This window comes from Sus scrofa, chromosome 1 (assembly GCF_054392235.1).
Source record: "Sus scrofa isolate SSC_HxYL_T2T_F1_AM1 chromosome 1, Sscrofa_HxYL_maternal_Yorkshire_Landrace_v2.0, whole genome shotgun sequence".
NCBI classification, from domain to species: Eukaryota; Metazoa; Chordata; class Mammalia; order Artiodactyla; family Suidae; genus Sus; species Sus scrofa.
In genome coordinates, this window is record NC_139383.1 from 235,880,706 (window position 1) to 235,897,487 (window position 16,782).

The window sequence follows — 16,782 nt, forward strand, 5'->3', positions numbered from 1 at the left end:
CCTCAAATTGAAGTTAAAATCCATGTGTCAAATGAGGACCACAAGGTGGCCCTAACAAGTTCTAATAGGCAAGCATGCATGTTTGCATGTCTAATTTCTCCACTAGATTTATCTTGTAGTAAAGCAACTTAACTGTTTTTAACATGTTATCATTTGACCATAGACTATGAATTCATTTAGTGAGAAAGCTTAAAGTCATCTCTTTAATCCTCAAATTTTGTTTAAAAAATAGTAGGCATTCAATTATTATGGTTAAGATGATTTTTAAAAATAGCTAACATTCATAGAAGACTTACTGGTAGGCCTGTTCTAAACATTATGTGTGTTAATTCATCCAATACATTTAATATGACAAATCTATGAGTAAGTGCCATTATCTTCATTTTACACAGGAGAAAACTGAAGACTACAAAAGTTAATTTAGCTAGTTTACAGAAAACCAGGACTTGAACCCAAGAATTTTGACTCTAGAGTTCAGGCTCTTAAAAGTTACACTAATGTGCCTTTCAAAACAATTAAGAGGCAAAAATTTCAAAGAATCAATTCTGCAAGTTACACAAGGGTGTAACTAGCTCTGTGTTGAGTCTAAAAAGACACCTTAATATTCTTACGACTACTTCATGCAGAAACTTACCAGACTATATACATGGTTCTTTCTTATCTTAGAGGCAGTGACACAAAAAAAGGACAGTCCTTTTTACCTTCTATAATTTTATAATATGCATTTATGGAGTTCCCGTCGTGGCTCAGGGGAAACAAATCTGACCAGCATCCATGAGGATGCAGGTTTCGACCCCTGGCCTCACTCAGTGGGTTAAGGATCTTGTTGTGATGTAAGCTGTAGACGCAGCTCAGATCTGGTGTTGCTGTGGCCGTGGTGTAGGCCGGCAGCTAGAGCCCTGATTCAAGCTCTAGCCTGGGAACCTCCATATGTCGTGGGTGTGGCCCTAAAATAAAAAGAGACAACAAAATATGCATTTACAAGTTTTTTGAATAAAAGAGTAAGTTTTGAATGAAACTTTACTCTGTAACTTTGCCAAGTGAAAGAAAGGGGGAGTCTAGGAGGTAAGGAAAGAGAAAAAGAAGGAGGAAGGAAGGAGGGAGAGGAGAGAAAGAAAGAAAGAAAGAAACAAACAAAGGAAGGATGGAGGGAAGGAGAAGCTGGGGAAGAAGTGCTATCTATGTACTTTAATGTTCTTATTGCAACAACTGTGGGTAAATAAGAAACATGATGTTCATTACTTCCCTCCTTAACAACTGCAGCATCTCGGAGTCACCTGACTTCATTCAATAATCTTATAATTAATCCCCCTCATTTCCTCCAAAACAACTAAAAGGGTACCTCCAAACTGCTCCAAACTACAGCAAATACGTTAAACACAAAACATAACCAATAAAGAAGCCACAAAATAAGTGTTCCCAGTACCTAAATGACCTGGGAATTAATGAGGACAGAAAGGGCATCTACTCGGGAACTGATGCTGATTTTACATGGGGCAAAGAACATTCTCAGAGTCAGTGTGTCTGTCAAAAACACTCAGGGGTTTGATTTCTGAACAAAAGTAATTATTTAGATGAAGCTTAAGCTCCATGATAAAGAGAAAACAACATGATTCAAGGTGCTATAGATGAAACTGCCGCATGTGCCAAGCAGCAGAATGAAATAATGGACACATCCTGCTGGAACAAATGAGAGAGTATAACAAAGACCCCTTTATGATCGTCTATTAACAAAGAAAGGACTAAACTAGATATTCTAGAGTGCCAGGCTCACCAGAGTGAGAGGGAAATCATACTATAATCCCCTCTGAAAGAGAGCGGGAATCTTTTGTTTGAGGCTGCAATCATCTGATACTTCATTGTTTCAGGGTGAGAAAGGTTGTTATTACTTAACAGGCTGGAGGCCGCTTTTGTGGGAGATAATGTCTCCAGATGTACCCACAACAAAATAAAAGGCACTGAGAGGTGAAATGAAGTCACCATCCCACTGGGAAAAATTCTTGTCTTCACAGTCACAAAATAGTAGCCTAACATGAAAATTCAGATGGCATCTGCCACAAACATGGTCAATAAATCAAAAATAACCATGGTTGTGTTTTCCCCATGAACCTTCTGCAAAACCATATTTTCTTTATATTCTGAGTTTATTAGCTCTATTTCACTGAAAAAACATGAAAATGCATAAACAGCAAATACAAGTGTTATTTTCCCAAGTAATACATTGTTGCAACTATTCACTACAATAAATTCACAAGAAAATAATCATATTATATGCAGATATTCTTCTCAATTTTTTATGATTTTTGAATCTATATGATACAAATACACTGTCTTAGGACTTCACTTTACATTTATGAGTTTGCTTTAGGAGTAGTATTATGAATCAATTACTTTAAAATATATTGATTGCCAGGCATAGATTTAAATTATTCATGGGAAAAACTGACATTCACTCATTCAATAAGCAATTGTGGGAATGGTGGTAGGGGGTATGGGGGATCAAGACAAAAGATTTAACACATTCCCAAGAAACGCAACTTCTAAATTCAGTTTTTAATCACTTGCTTGAAAGAAAAGTGAAACTGACCAAGGAAATAGATTTCCAGGTTGTTTAATCCCTAAGGTTAACACTTGTAGCATTAGTTTCAGTTTGGTGTTCTGAGAACAAAAGAGAGCCCTAAATAGAGGAAAGAGGATGAAGACTCTCCTCTGGTTTTCAAAACTTTAAGGCCAGCAGTAGGTACCATTTTAAAATTTTTCCTACAGACTGAAGTTTTTACTTAACACAGTGGTTTTCGTTTTCCTTTTTTTTTTTTTTTTTAGGGCCGCACTCAAGGCATATATGGAGGTTTCCAGGCTAGGGGTCCAACAGGACTACAGCTGCCAGCCTACACCACAACCACAGCAACTTGGGATCCGAGCTGCATCTTTGACCTACACGGCAACGCCAGAACTTTTTTTTTTTTTTTTTTTTTTTTTGTCTTTTGTCTTTTTTGTTGTTGTTGTTATTGTTGCTATTTCTTGGGCCACTCCCACGGGATATGGAGGTTCCCAGGCTAGGGGTTGAATCGGAGCTGTAGCCACCGGCCTACGCCAGAGCCACAGCAACGCGGGATCCGAGCCGCGTCTGCAACCTACACCACAGCTCACGGCAACGCCGGATCGTTAACCCACTGAGCAAGGGCAGGGACTGAACCCGCAACCTCATGGTTCCTAGTCGGATTCGTTAACCACTGGCAACGCCAGAACTTTAACCCACTGAGTGAGGCCAGGGATCAAACCCACAACCTCATGGTTACTAGTTGGATTCGTTTCTGCTGTGCCACAACAGGAACTCCAATACACTGTTAATTTGTTTACATTATCTGTCCTTTTTAAAAGGTTTTGTTTCTAGAGGGAAGCACATAGTATACAGAAGGAACATACTAGTGTTTTGAGATATATATAAATGTGTGTGTGTGTGTGTGTGTATACACGCACACACACATGTGTGTTTTGTTTTGTTGTTGTTGTTTTTTAATGGCTGCACCTACAGCATATGGAAGTTCCCAGGCCAGGGGTCAAATTGGAGCTGCAGCTGCAGGCCTCTGCCATAGCCATGGCCATACTGGACCCAAGCTGCATCTGTGACCCATGTCACAGCTTGTAACAACACTGGATCCTTAACTCACTGAGCAAGGCCAGGGATGGAACCTACATCCTCACAAAGACAACGGCAGGTCCTTAACCTGCTGCACCAAGAAAGGAACTCCTTTTTTTTTTTCCTTTGTCTGTGCCCATGGCATGTTGAAGTTCCCAGGCTAGGAATCAAACCCTCACCACAGCAGCGACCCAAGGGGCTGCAGTAGACGCTGGATCCTCAACTTACTATGCCACAAGAGAATCCCAAGTTATAGTTTAAGAGTTATTACAAACTGTGCTAAACCACTAAACACAGACAGATAATCCAAAATGAGGGATAAAGTGTCATTCATATTGAATTTGGAAATACATTCTACAGAAGTTTTAAAGCATTATTTTTGCTTTTTAGATGTTCCTTGAAATAATTATCTTGTGAGTATGTATGTCCTGGATGATTTAAAAAAAACTAGTAGCCCAGATGATTTAGTAATAATTAAAAAATAAAATTACACAATAAAAAATTAACAAGAAATTTAGGCAAAATTTAAAAAATGAAAGGAATTACTAAAAATATAAAAACATGATATAAACTTAAAGACATACATGCCAAAAAAAGGATATACATGCAAATGCTGAAAAAAGGGAAGTATTCAAAACCCAGTATTTTCGTCAAATTTTCAGTTGCCCTCAGAGAAAAAAAAACTTAAAATTTTGCTTTTTTTTTCTTTTTTGCCACTCCACAGCACATGGAGTTCCCAGGCCAGGCCAGGGATCATATCTGAGCCACAGTTGTGACCTAGGCCGAAGCTGTGGCAACACCAGATCCTTAGCCCACTGTGCTGGGGCGGGGATTGAACCTGCATCCCAGCACTCCAAAGATGTCCCTGATCCCATTACACCACAGTGGCTATTATTTTAGTCCTGCGGTTATTTTAAATAAAATTCTTCTCTTGGATAAAAAGAGTGTGTAACTTCGAATGGTAACTGTGAGAGGGATTTACAGTTGGTAGGAGCATTCAATTAATTTATTTGATTATAAATTTAATAAGTAATCACACAAAGTAACTTATTTTGAAATGTCAGTAACATTAAAGGAGATCATAGTTGTTGGGTTTTTAAAAAAAAAAAAAAGAGACATGATTTTAAGAAAATTGAGATATTCTCATATAAAATATTCAAATATTGTGCTATCTCATCCACAAAGCCTTCTCAGGACTCCACAATAAGTTTCCTGCCTGTTCTTCCCTATAGTATATTTAAAATTCTAATTGAAGAGTTCTCTTGTGGTACAGTAGGTTATGGATCCAGTGTTGTCACTGCAGCAGCTCAGGTCACTGTTGAGGCATGGGTTTGAACCCATGGAATTTCCACATGCCATGGGACCAGCCAAAAAACGAAACAAAACAAAACAAAACCCTCTTATTGAATCTCCTTGTTTTCTGCCTTATATTTCAGTTAATGTACATACATGTCCATCTCCTGCAACTGACCAGAAGCCTCTTGAGAGCAGGGACATCTTATCCATTCTGGCATCCTAATAGGACCTTACACATAGTAGGAGCTCTATAAGTGCTTACTGAACCTAGAACTTACTGTTTCTCCCCTCCCCCACCCCATCTCACACACACTCACACACACACACACTCCAGATTCCCAAATTGGAATCTCCTATTTACTCCTTTTTCAACATCCTTGAGGCTCTGCGAAATGTGTCTAATCTCTATATTAGTGGCTCTAATTTGGGAAAAATTGAGAATATTTACTACAAGCAAAAAAAAGTCAATGCATTAATTTTTACAATATACAATCCTAATATGCAATCTAGTAGGTGAATAAAAGGTATTATTAACAACTGCAAATAGGAATTCTAAAAATAAAGAACAGCAAACCATCTAGACAAGTTTAACCTCTCACTATATTTTGTCAGTTTTAATCACACACTATGAGATGTAGTAGGTACACAGGAAAAAGGAAACATTCAATTCTTTATACTGTTATGCTGGCAGCCAATATATGCTGTGATCAAAGGACAAGTCTTCTCAATACAGAGATAGCAGCAATTAATCCAAGACTCTCTAACAGCTCTATAAAAGAGATGCGTTTTCTTTTTCTTTCTACTGCTAAGATGCTATAACAGAAGACTAATTGCCTACCATAAGTGCTCATCATTTACACAGTGGTTGGGGACACTTACCCTGTAGTCCACAAGATTACCCAGCCCCTCCAACCTAGTGCATAGGGGTCCCATAGCCCAGCGATATGCCATAAATACTGACCCCCATCATACTGAACACCTAATGAAAATGCAATACTTCTGACTCACTTAAGTTCTTTCAAATCCTGCCTAACTTGATATGAAAACTTATTTTTGAATGGAAAATTCATGTTTATAGGAACAGTCAGTAAGCTGGCATGATCTTGTCAAGTTTATCCTTCTTTGATCAAGGACATAATTCTTGAAACACTAGCCAATCTAAAAGTCAGTTCTACAAGTTATAGTCTTTACTTTCCAAGAATTTCAGTACAACTGGCCAAAATCTGCCTGAGGAAACTTTTAATTTTATTAAGCTCTTGCTTGGCAGGTCTTTGTAACACACTGACTGGTATGCACATTGACAGGTCACAGTAAAAAGTAAAACATTTCAAGAAAGAGGGGTGTTCATGAATTATCATGAAAACAAATGATTAATGTTTATAATTACTGGTAACTGTGACCTATTAAAAATTTTAATCACCATCTAAACAGCCTTGAATTTTCAATTAATGGTTCCAACCGCCAATCTCTCCAATCAACCTCCAATCAAAAGACAATTTCTTTTGTCTAGAAAAAGACAAAGAGTAACATCAAATGAAAGAATAAGGAACGGAGGCACTTTAATTCTATTCTTCTACCTTCATTCTCCACTTGGTTAATTTAGGCATATATGATGAATGATATACTCAAAAGTTAAGCTGCTATTATATACAAATGCTAATATACACTTGACTTTTAGTTTGGCACCATTTATCATTCATACAATGTCCTCCCACAAAAGGAAATAACTCTCCCAAAACACACTAACTCTGTTACACTACAATATAGAAAAATTATAAGGAATATTTCAAATGTATAGTCATAAAAAGACTAAATATACTAAAAAAAACTTTTTTTTTTACCACTAAGGATTTGATTTGGAATCATTATTTAAAGTTAGAAGATTTTTTTTTTCCTGCTTATAAATTCACTTTTCAGTTAGGCCATACTCTCTTTGCTGGAAAACTATAGTCGGGAAACATTAAATCTCTGGAAAACAAAAGTTAACTAAAAATACTAAGATTTTGCTTACATGGAAAACAACAAGACAGTATGTGCTCATGGATTTGAATTTAAGGAATTCAGATTGGCAAATTAGCTACAATTTCTCTAAAGTGGATATATCCTCAGCATAATATATTGGATTCCCCTGTTAAAATACGGATCCCTCAAAACAGAGTATTTATAATATCTAATGTCCAAAATAAACCCAGTGAACTCTTTCCTACCTTAAAGTTAAGTGGCTTTTAAGAAATAATTCAATTCAATATTTTACTCCTCTCATTTATGCAAGGTATAGAAGGCAGATGTCTGATTTTTTTGCCACCCAATACACTCATTAATTCTGTCTTTTATACAATCTATTACCATGTCCATGAAAAGCAATGCTTGACCCTAAAGTAAAGATGGCTGATAGAGCGCAAAGGCTGAAGAACATTATCCCAGGCAACAAAAGAGAAGCAAAAGGGGAAAAAATACAGATCTATAGACCAAGAGGGATAGAAAGGGTGACAATGAAGACTATCTAACACTCCGAGCCCAATCAAAAATAAAATTAAAAAAGAGCAAAGTACCTAGGCCACCAGGTAGACATAAAGAACTAAAGGATAAACAAATGGATGTGGGAAAATTAAAATCATTAAAATCAGCTCACTGGGGGGAAAAAAAGGATAAACAAAACTGGAAGACGACTGTTCTTTAACTTGGACAATTGGAGAGAGAAGGAGAGGGTCATTTTACCTTCCAGTCTTCTGTTCTTCACTTCTGTTTCCTTTCTTTCGATTATTATTCCTCAGACTCCTTTTCCTCCTTAATTCTTTCTACTAAAAAGCTGTTCCCCTTTCTCCTCTCCCTCTCAAGAGTCCTTAGACCATCCCCCTTCGCCCTTGTTTCCCACGGGCTGTGTCCTGCCAGAGAGACTCTGAACCTGCTGACAGTGACGGATGGCTGTACACAGGCACACAATGGCAGACGCAGACATGTCATCAGCCTTGCAGCTGGCCTTCAAAAGAAAGAACCAAAGCCTAAGTCTGACCTGAGGGAGGCTGATTTAATTAGGGTCATAGCAAAGGGCAGAGCTGCTTGTGGGCTGCATTCTTTGCGGATCGTCAGCGACAAAGCTTTAAGCTACTTCTCAAGCAGAAAAATTCCAGCAAGTTACGTTGGTAAAATGTGAAAGTTGGGAAAAGAAAAGACAACAGAAATGTGTTTGATATGTAAGTACAGACATACCGAAAGTTTATGATCCAGTGATATACAGACATCAAAATGCAATGACAATAGGAAACATATAACGAGTGTGTTTTGACATGCCTTTCAAACTAAGAAATACTCCAGATGAATAATGAAATACCCAGACTGAAGTAATCCAGGCTACTCAATCTAGCATCAAGCAAAGTTTCTATTAATAGCGGGCCAGGAACAGAATACACATGTATGATTTTCTTTACCTACAACACATAGCCTATTTTTAATACAATATATTTAAGAGAAAAGCCTTATCAAAGAGGGAACATGTTCAGGCTTGGGTACTGCTTATGAGCCAGATTTTGCAAGATGATGGGGACCTTGTGGTAAAAAAATATACATGATCTCTACCTTCAAGGAGCTCATAGCCTAGTGTTGGGGTTGGCTGGGTCAGGAGAGAACATGGGTAAACAAGTAATTACAATACAAGTTGGGGTAAAGGCACTGGGCTAGTGTGTCTAAAGAAGCGATAGCCTGAGTTTGGTAAATCCCAAACTTACTTATCCAAACATATACCATTAGACTACTACTCATAGCTTCCTTTGTGTGTGTGAACTAAAACGAACTTCTGCCCTTAAAATGACAACACACTGTCCAACAACAACCAATATGGGGAGAAAACAACAAACCCATGATGTTTTTCATATTCTCTGGCAGGTGTCATGCAGATGAGTTCCTAGCCAAAATAAAAAACAATCACAGTCCCTGTCCTCCTAAGGCTTGTGAAACCCAAGCCTACCCAGGCCTCCAGTCTCCTCCACATTCATTAAACTCAAGGGTATCAAGAGTCAAACAAGTAATTTTTCAGCCCCAGAGCAGTGGCTGGACTTTGCACGGCTGGAATAGGGACAGAATACCGTCTACTATAGCAGCAGGACAGGCAAATAGGGGCTGAGTGATGAGCTCAAGTGCTATAAGCACAAAGAAGGAGCAAGAAGAAATACTTTAAGGCTAAAGCCAAGCTCAGATGACCTGGTAACCAGGCAGATGAGGAAAGTTATGCATGAGCTGACCATATCCTGTGAAGAGTGGCCATATGGTAAGGACGGTCAGGGTCTAAATCAGCACCAACACTTGGGAAAGCAGCAATTAACATTCATCAAAAGATGTCACTGAGCTCCCTTTTGGTGCAGTGGGTTAAGGATCCAGCATTGTCACTGCAGTGACTCAGATCACTGCCATGGTGCAGCCTGAGAACTTCCACATGCCATGGGCATGGCCGAAAAAAATTTCATGTAGATAAGACGATTCAGGAGTTCCCATCATGGCTCAGCCATTAGTGAACCTGACTATCATCCATGAGGACAGTGGGTTAAAGAGCCAGCATTGCCAAGAGCTGTGGTATAGGTCACAGACACAGCTCGGATCCCTTGTTGCTGTGGCTCTGGCATAGGCTAGCAGCTACAGCCCCAATTCGCCCCTAGCTCAGAACCTCCGTATGCTGTGGGTGCAGTCCTACAAAGACAAAAAGACCAAAAAATAAATAAATAAAATAAGACGATTCATCTCTCATTTGGCCTTTTCAGCTATACCTTCATATATAGCCTACCTCCTACCAAACTGCTAGCTTCTCAACATTACCAGCACTTCATTCTGTCTGAGTTTGGCACTGGATGGCTAGAGAATGGCTATCACCAAGTATCTACTGAATAATTAAAGCCATATCTTTTGCATTAATGAAATATAATTATTTTTTAGCCATGCTCATGGCATGCAGAAGTTTCTGGGCCAAGGATCAAACTGGAGCCACAGAAGTGACAATGCCAAATTCTCAACTGAGAGGCCACCAGGGAACTCCAGTATAATATTTTTTAAATCCGCATACAAAGTTGATTTTGTACTGGTGACACTTTTGGTAATAAAAACAATGTTATGTGGTTTGTTTGTTTTTCTTAACCACAATTTTTTTCTTTCTTGCCCACCCAGGAATATGGAGTTCCCAGGCCAGGGATCAGATCTGAGTTGCAATAGCAACCTGTGACCAGCTACAGCAACGCTAGATCCTTTAACCCACTGTGCTGTGCCACGCCAGGGATCAAACCTGCATCCCAGCACTGCAGAGATGGCATCAATCCCATTGTGCCACAGCAGGAACTTCTTATCCGTAATTTGTAAAGAATGACCCATTTTTCTCATTCTTTCTGAAACAGGAATTAGACATTTGTCCTCGTGATAAACTTAAGCTTCCCACTCCCTAAACTATTGGTAATTAATTTTCCAACCTCACTGTATGTTTAAACACACACACACACAACTTATTCATTCTTTAAGGAAGTGAGTCACCATTAACAGAGACCATTATGATAAGAGAAGGCTAACAGTCTCCAAGTACAAGCCAATAGTAATTAGGCAAGAGCCTTCAAATCAATAATTTCACTCTTCAGAGAGACTGAGTAACCAGACATGACCAGGAAATCTAGTTTGCAGTGAATAGGCATATGTTCTGGGATACTTACATCAAACTCAGAGTCAATGAGGACAAATCTTTTCTTGGTTGTTCAGTGTGGATTGTCTTAAACCGCAACCCTTTCCAAGCAACAACAAGTTTCCAGTTGCACATCTATGCAATGTTAAAGTCATTTGTGGAGTTCCCATCGTGGCACAGTGGTTAATGAATCCGACTAGGAACCATGAGATTGCGTGTTCAATCCCTGGCCTTGCTTAGTGGGTTAAGGATCCAGCATTGCCATGAGCTGTGGTGTAGGTCGCAAACACGGCTCTGGATCCCGAGTTGCTGTGGCTCTGCCGTAGGCCGGAGGCTACAGCTCCGATTAGACCCCTAGCCTGGGAACCTCCATATGCCATGGGAAGCGGCCCTAGAAAAGGCAAAAAGACAAAAAAATAATAATAAATAAATAAAAATAAAGTCATTTGTAAAATACATTAAAGGGAACACTACCACAAGCTCTCCTAGGCTAACTTCTCATAAAATAAAATCTCATCAAATATTGCCAAATTTTTACTTATAGTCCAAACTAAGCTAGAGCTCTGATAAAATAAATGTAAAACGTTTATCACTTGTCACTCTGCAATGAAAATAAAAATTTCGTTCAAGTCTGGTTAGTCTAATAACAATCTCAGAGCAGATTTGCCTGCTAGATCAAAGGACCGATTTGTTGGGAGACAGCAGTTCTGTGTTTTAAGTCATACACAGCTTTGAGTCTGCTTCATTTTTTGTAAAGAGACATTTTAATAAAAACTCTTTGCCTCATACATCTTTGTATCATTCACAGCAAGTCGCTCAGTGCCTTGTACATCTTAGGAATGCAATAAAATATTTGTTGAACATAGTTTCCTAACAATCAGCGTTAAAGGCTTCCCAAAACAAGTACAGAGAAAACAAAAGAATATGAAAGTCAGTTTCTAATATGCTTTTATCATATGATTCACAACACAAATCTGAATAATGTTTTCAGGAATTTGTTTCTTTTAAAAAATGTGCACTTTGACAATATGTTAAATTGGTACACTATTTCTAGAAAATGCAAGCTAACATTATTTTTACACTTAGTTCCTTATTTGACAAATTTATTACAAGTAGCTCCACCCCACCCTGTGCACCCTATCAAGATGATTCTCGAAACATAAGGTATAGTGTCTGCCTTAAACTTGGGTGCAAGAGGTTTCTAAGTCCACATGCAAATTGTTTCATGCTAAAACATTAAAATAACTAACTTGCTAACAAAGCCAAATAGCAAATTAGAGTATACTGGAGAAAAAAAAAAATCCTGGCTGGAAATAGGGACAAAGGGGTTCTTGTCCCTACTCAGCCATTAATTTACTACATGACCTTACCTAATTAGTTAGCCTCTCTGGGTCTCAACTTCCTCGTTTTAATATTATTTTTGAAGCCCATTCAAACTAAGATTCAGCATGTATAATTATCCTAAAGTCTGATTTATAGTCATATCACCATTCCTCCCCCCAAAAAGTCACATTTAACATGGCAGTTTTAAATACCTGAGTATGGATTTCTATCAAAGGCAATTTATTAAAATGTCAAATGAGCTTAAGTCCATTTCAAGTGAAGAATTAAAGGCAAGATATTAAAGCAAGTATTGCTTACAGATTCAAGTTTCACCTAGACAGCAGCTGCTGCTATTGAGAGCACAGCTTTCTTTAACAATGTGGTTGAAAATTATACCTCTTTACAAATGGAGAAAACCATTAAGGGTGATTTTCATGGTCTCAAAAACGCAGATGCATAGCTTTTCTTGTCCTTTTTCCTTTTCTACATTCATCTTGTTAGGATGAAGGAAAGCAGAAGGGCTAGCCTGACTTTGGAAGCAGGAAGAAGAGTACAGAAGTTAGAGCACAGACACAGACAAGCCCCTCTCAACTGATGTACTGTACCAGAGAGCCCATCCTTCTAATTAGTGTTCGCAACCCAAATGCCATGAAAAGATTTCCTGTGGCTGAGACGAAGATGCCTGAACAAGACATGCCATGCTATTATGACAACGACTGAAGACTTGCACTCAAGATGGGATTCAGAACGCTCTGGAAAAGGCCAGTGAAATCTGTAGCTGAGACCAATTAGACTAAGTTACAAATTCTATCTATTTATAGTTTTTAAAAAGAACGTATTTTGGAGTTCCCTGGTGGCTCAGCTGGCTAAGGATTCAACATTGTCACCGAAAGCTTCACAGCTTCTGTCACTTCTGTGGCACCAGTTCGGTTCCTGGCCCAGGAACTTTCGTATGTCATGGGTGTGGCCAAAAATAAAATAAAATAAAAAGAATGTATTTTTAAAGTACCAAACAGTACTAGCTTGTATGGTACTTTGTTACGTACACAGCAAATTAAAGTTAATCCTCAAAGGATTCCACTAAGTCATTTTACAAATGAAGAAACCATGTGTGAAGAATCAGGGGATTTGCCAATAGCAAATGGTTAACAATTGTGAGAACCTTGTTTTAAATTCCATTCTGACTTCAAGTCCTCCAATCTTTATATTTCTTTTTTTTGTTTTGTTTTGTGTTTTGTTTTTTGTCTTTTGTCCTTTTAGGGCTGCACCTGCAGCATATGGAGCTTCCCAGGCTAGGGGTCTAATCGGAGCTACAGCTGCTGGCCTACTCCAGAGCCACAACAACACCAGATCTGAGCCGAGTCTGCGACCTACACCACAGCTCACAGCAACACCGGATCCTTAACCCACCGAGCGAGGCCAGGGATCAAACCCGAACCCTCATGGTTCCTAGTCGGATTTGTTTCTGCTGAGCCACAATGGGAACTCTCAATCTTTATATTTCAAAATGGTACCTCTGACAACAGTTTTCAGTCCTTACTATTTTGTCTGATTTAGTAAATTTTGTTTTTCACTAAATGGCTTCCCCATCCCAGGCCCAATCTGACCTTTCCCTGGGTTCTTAAAGCATTCTGTGCATAGTTCTCCAACCAGGACTTCTAATTGTTCATTTCCTTTTGTCTCTGAATAGACTGATTTCTTCAACAGCAGAGATTGTTCTATCTTTCTTTATAGATCAAAGCCACCACACAGATAATCTTTGCTCCTTGTGACCTCCCAAGTTTCAACCACTCTATCCAATTCCCTCTCTCTACCAGAAAGAACATTCCACAAAGGGAGTGGCAATCAGATTGCTTCTAGACAGCCTGACATAGAACAGGTGACTAATAATTGTAAGCTAAAAGGATGGTGGATGGGTGGATAATGTGATACTCATAAATATTTTATAGCACTTTACAAGGTATATATGTAAATATATACCAGGAGAGTCTAAAATGGTTAATTTGATAATGATCATTTAAATTTTCTCTTTCTGACATGTGATTCTTCATTCCTAATTTCAGAAACTTGCCCAGAGGCACACAGTTCATAAACAGTAACTTTTCAACTTGAGAAATGGCCCAAAAGACTACTTTACTCTCTTGCTTTGTTTTCTCTTCGTTTCCAAGTTAGCTATTCGACAACAGGCTTGATTATGTCTATTAGAACACGAATGAGGTGTTGTCCCATTCTGGTTTCCTGTTGTAAAATGTGAGACTTTTGAAAATTTGTTGGTTACAGGCCACATCAAGAAAGGAGACTTTACTCATACAATTAGCTGAGACAAGGGAAATCTAAACAAGTACCATTTAAGAATTTACTGATTTAATTTTCCTGTCCACACACACAGTGTCCACTCCCCTACTTTCGCACTCATCCACAGACTATTAAGTGAAACAGGTGTTGACTCAATTCACTTCTAACCTTACTTTTCTGGGCCTGTAAACATATCCAGGTAAAACAGCATCAAGTGGACTGCACTGAAAACCCCAAGACAAGACTTCCACACACACTGATCCTATAGTGTAGATATAACAGAAAGCTGGAGAAGTGATTTTAATGTAAAGGATAAATCACCAGAAGGTGCTGCCAATGTTGACTGAGCAGAGGAAGTGCACTATCTTCTGCTTTGCCCTGCAATGCAAACTCAAAAGAGCCCTCTGAATAGCTAATCAAAGGCACAACCAAAGTATGATGCCCAAGTCAATTTTGAAAATAGCAAGTTTTCTTCAAGGGTCAAACATTAAGAGCTCCATTCTAGCCAACCAAAAAGCCATAAGGCTAAATATTTTAGATGCATTTGTTTTGTAAATGGAGTCATTTCCAATAGGTAAGCCTGGCTACTTCGAGGATTCAGGCCTCCTGAGCTCAGGTGAAACCTCCCTCCATCCCCCTTCCTCTAAGTGTTTCTCACTTTGTACAGAAAGGAGCTCAGGAAGATAGCATCTGCTTACCCTCGACACATCCAGTTATGCAACATTGCACCACGTTGTCAATACCGAAAGAAGGGGAGTGAATATAAGCCAGTGAGTAGCTCGTGTGCGGAATGAAAGTTCTTAAAATTATTAAGCGCTCTATCCTTAACCCCTACTGCTGATGAAAGGAGACATATATCAAAGTCTGTTTTCCTAACCTAATGAGGAGAATTTAAGTGAGCAGTTTCCGCTCCACAGGAAACCTGGTGACACAAATCAATCCTCTGCAGAGAGCATCCAGGGACATCAGAAGCTTGGTTTTATTACAAGGGGGTGTAACAACCAGCATTAACTGCAGCACTTAAGGGTCCTCACAGAGCGGGACCCCCTTTCTTTGCCAAGACCTCTCACCTCTGCAGAGGAAAGCTGGAAGTGGGGGATACAGTGCTAAGTCCTTCCCCAGCTTCAAAGAAAGGTGCATGGGATTTTAACGAGTCGCCTTACCTTAACTAACAGAAATTGGAGGGGGGAGGGACAGCAGGGGGAGCACCAACCCAGGGGAATAGAGACAAAGATCACCCCAAAGGCATAGGCGCGCGCGCACTGAGGCCAAAACTATGCAATGCACATTCCACCAACTTTTCACTGTAGTTGGCTTCCTGTGGGGTTTATTCCCCCAAGCTAACCCTCTCCAGAAAGTTTAAGGCTGTTCACACCGACTTTCAAAGGTCCATTGTTTCCATCCCCGTAAAAGTAATGAAAAGAGAGAGGGAGAGAAAGAAATCAAGACTTGGTTCCCAAAGACCCTTTCTTATGGAGAGGACTTACTCCGGAGGAGTTTTGTTACTCCTAATCCAAAGAGGGGAAGGCGACCCGCGGGGGGAGCGCAGGAGGGTGCTGTGTGGGGCAGGAGGAAGTTTGCCGTTTCTGTAGGAATGCCCAAATGCCTGACTGCCAGGAGCCGGAAAGCCGGGAAGGTGCGGAGGACCACGGTGCGCGTCCTCGCAGTGGCCCCCAGCGGCTGCCAGGGAAGCGGGGGGCGGGGAGTGGGGTTAGCCAGTGACCCCATTGCTTCTTACCTTCCCCTCCCCCGCTTAGCGTCGGCTAATTCAGGTGCCTACACAGCAGTCCAAAGCGACGGAGCTGAGCTCCTGGCGTCCCCAAGTCCGGATCTTCTCTCCATGGCCAGAGAGCCCTTCCAGCACCGTCGCCCGCCGCCGCCGCCGCGGATGCCGCTGCTGCTTTTACGCAACTGGCAGCCGCAGTCTCTGCCTGGAGGTGAAACCCTCTCCTCCCGGGAATGACGCGCACTTCCCTCTGCCTCCGCCTCCTCCTCCTTCAGCCCGGAGCCGCGGGGGTAAGGGCCTCGGCTCGGGCTCTTCCCCGAGCAGCTGCTGTTTCTCCTTTCCGTCCCCTCGGGAAGGAAGAGGAGGAGAATCGTGGCCCGAGCAGCAGGGCCAGAGCGTCCCCGCGACAATGGGGAAGGGGCGGCAGCACGGGTCAGAACTGGGTCCCCGGGAGTCGCGCTTGTCTCTGGTCGGCGGGCGCCGCGGCTCGCTAGGGTCGCGCTCAGCCTCCGCCAGCCAGACAAGCGGCCCGGCTCGGCAGGGCCGAAGGCTGGGGATTGGCCGGGCGGGCGGGGGAGACGAAGAAGGCGGAGGGAGAGGAGGAGACTGCGGCCGGAGGAGGCGGTGGCCGCGCAAGGCTCCTCCCGCTGCTAGAGCTCTGCGCCAGAAGCAGACACTAGGGCTCAGCGCCTCTCGCTGTGGCGCCCAGGAACAGCACCAGACCGCACAGCTGCCAAAGCAAGCCCCCCAACGAACGAGCCTCGCAGTGACTGCAGCTGCTAGAGGTGTCCCGCAGCGCGTACCCGGCCTGACGGAACGTGAGCCTGCGCTTCCATTACCTCCGGAGTTCAG

At 40.9% G+C, this 16,782-nt stretch overlaps 1 protein-coding gene across 1 annotated transcript in view; it reads right to left on the bottom strand.

Moving 5' to 3' along the window:
- Positions 1 to 16,461, bottom strand: part of CEMIP2 (cell migration inducing hyaluronidase 2) — a 79,360-nt gene extending 62,899 nt beyond the window's left edge. Inside the window, 1 exon segment of the mRNA XM_021064787.2 lies at positions 15,943 to 16,461. The gene's annotated coding sequence lies outside the window, so the exon portion shown is untranslated.
- Between the last annotated feature and the right edge of the window lie 321 nt (positions 16,462 to 16,782).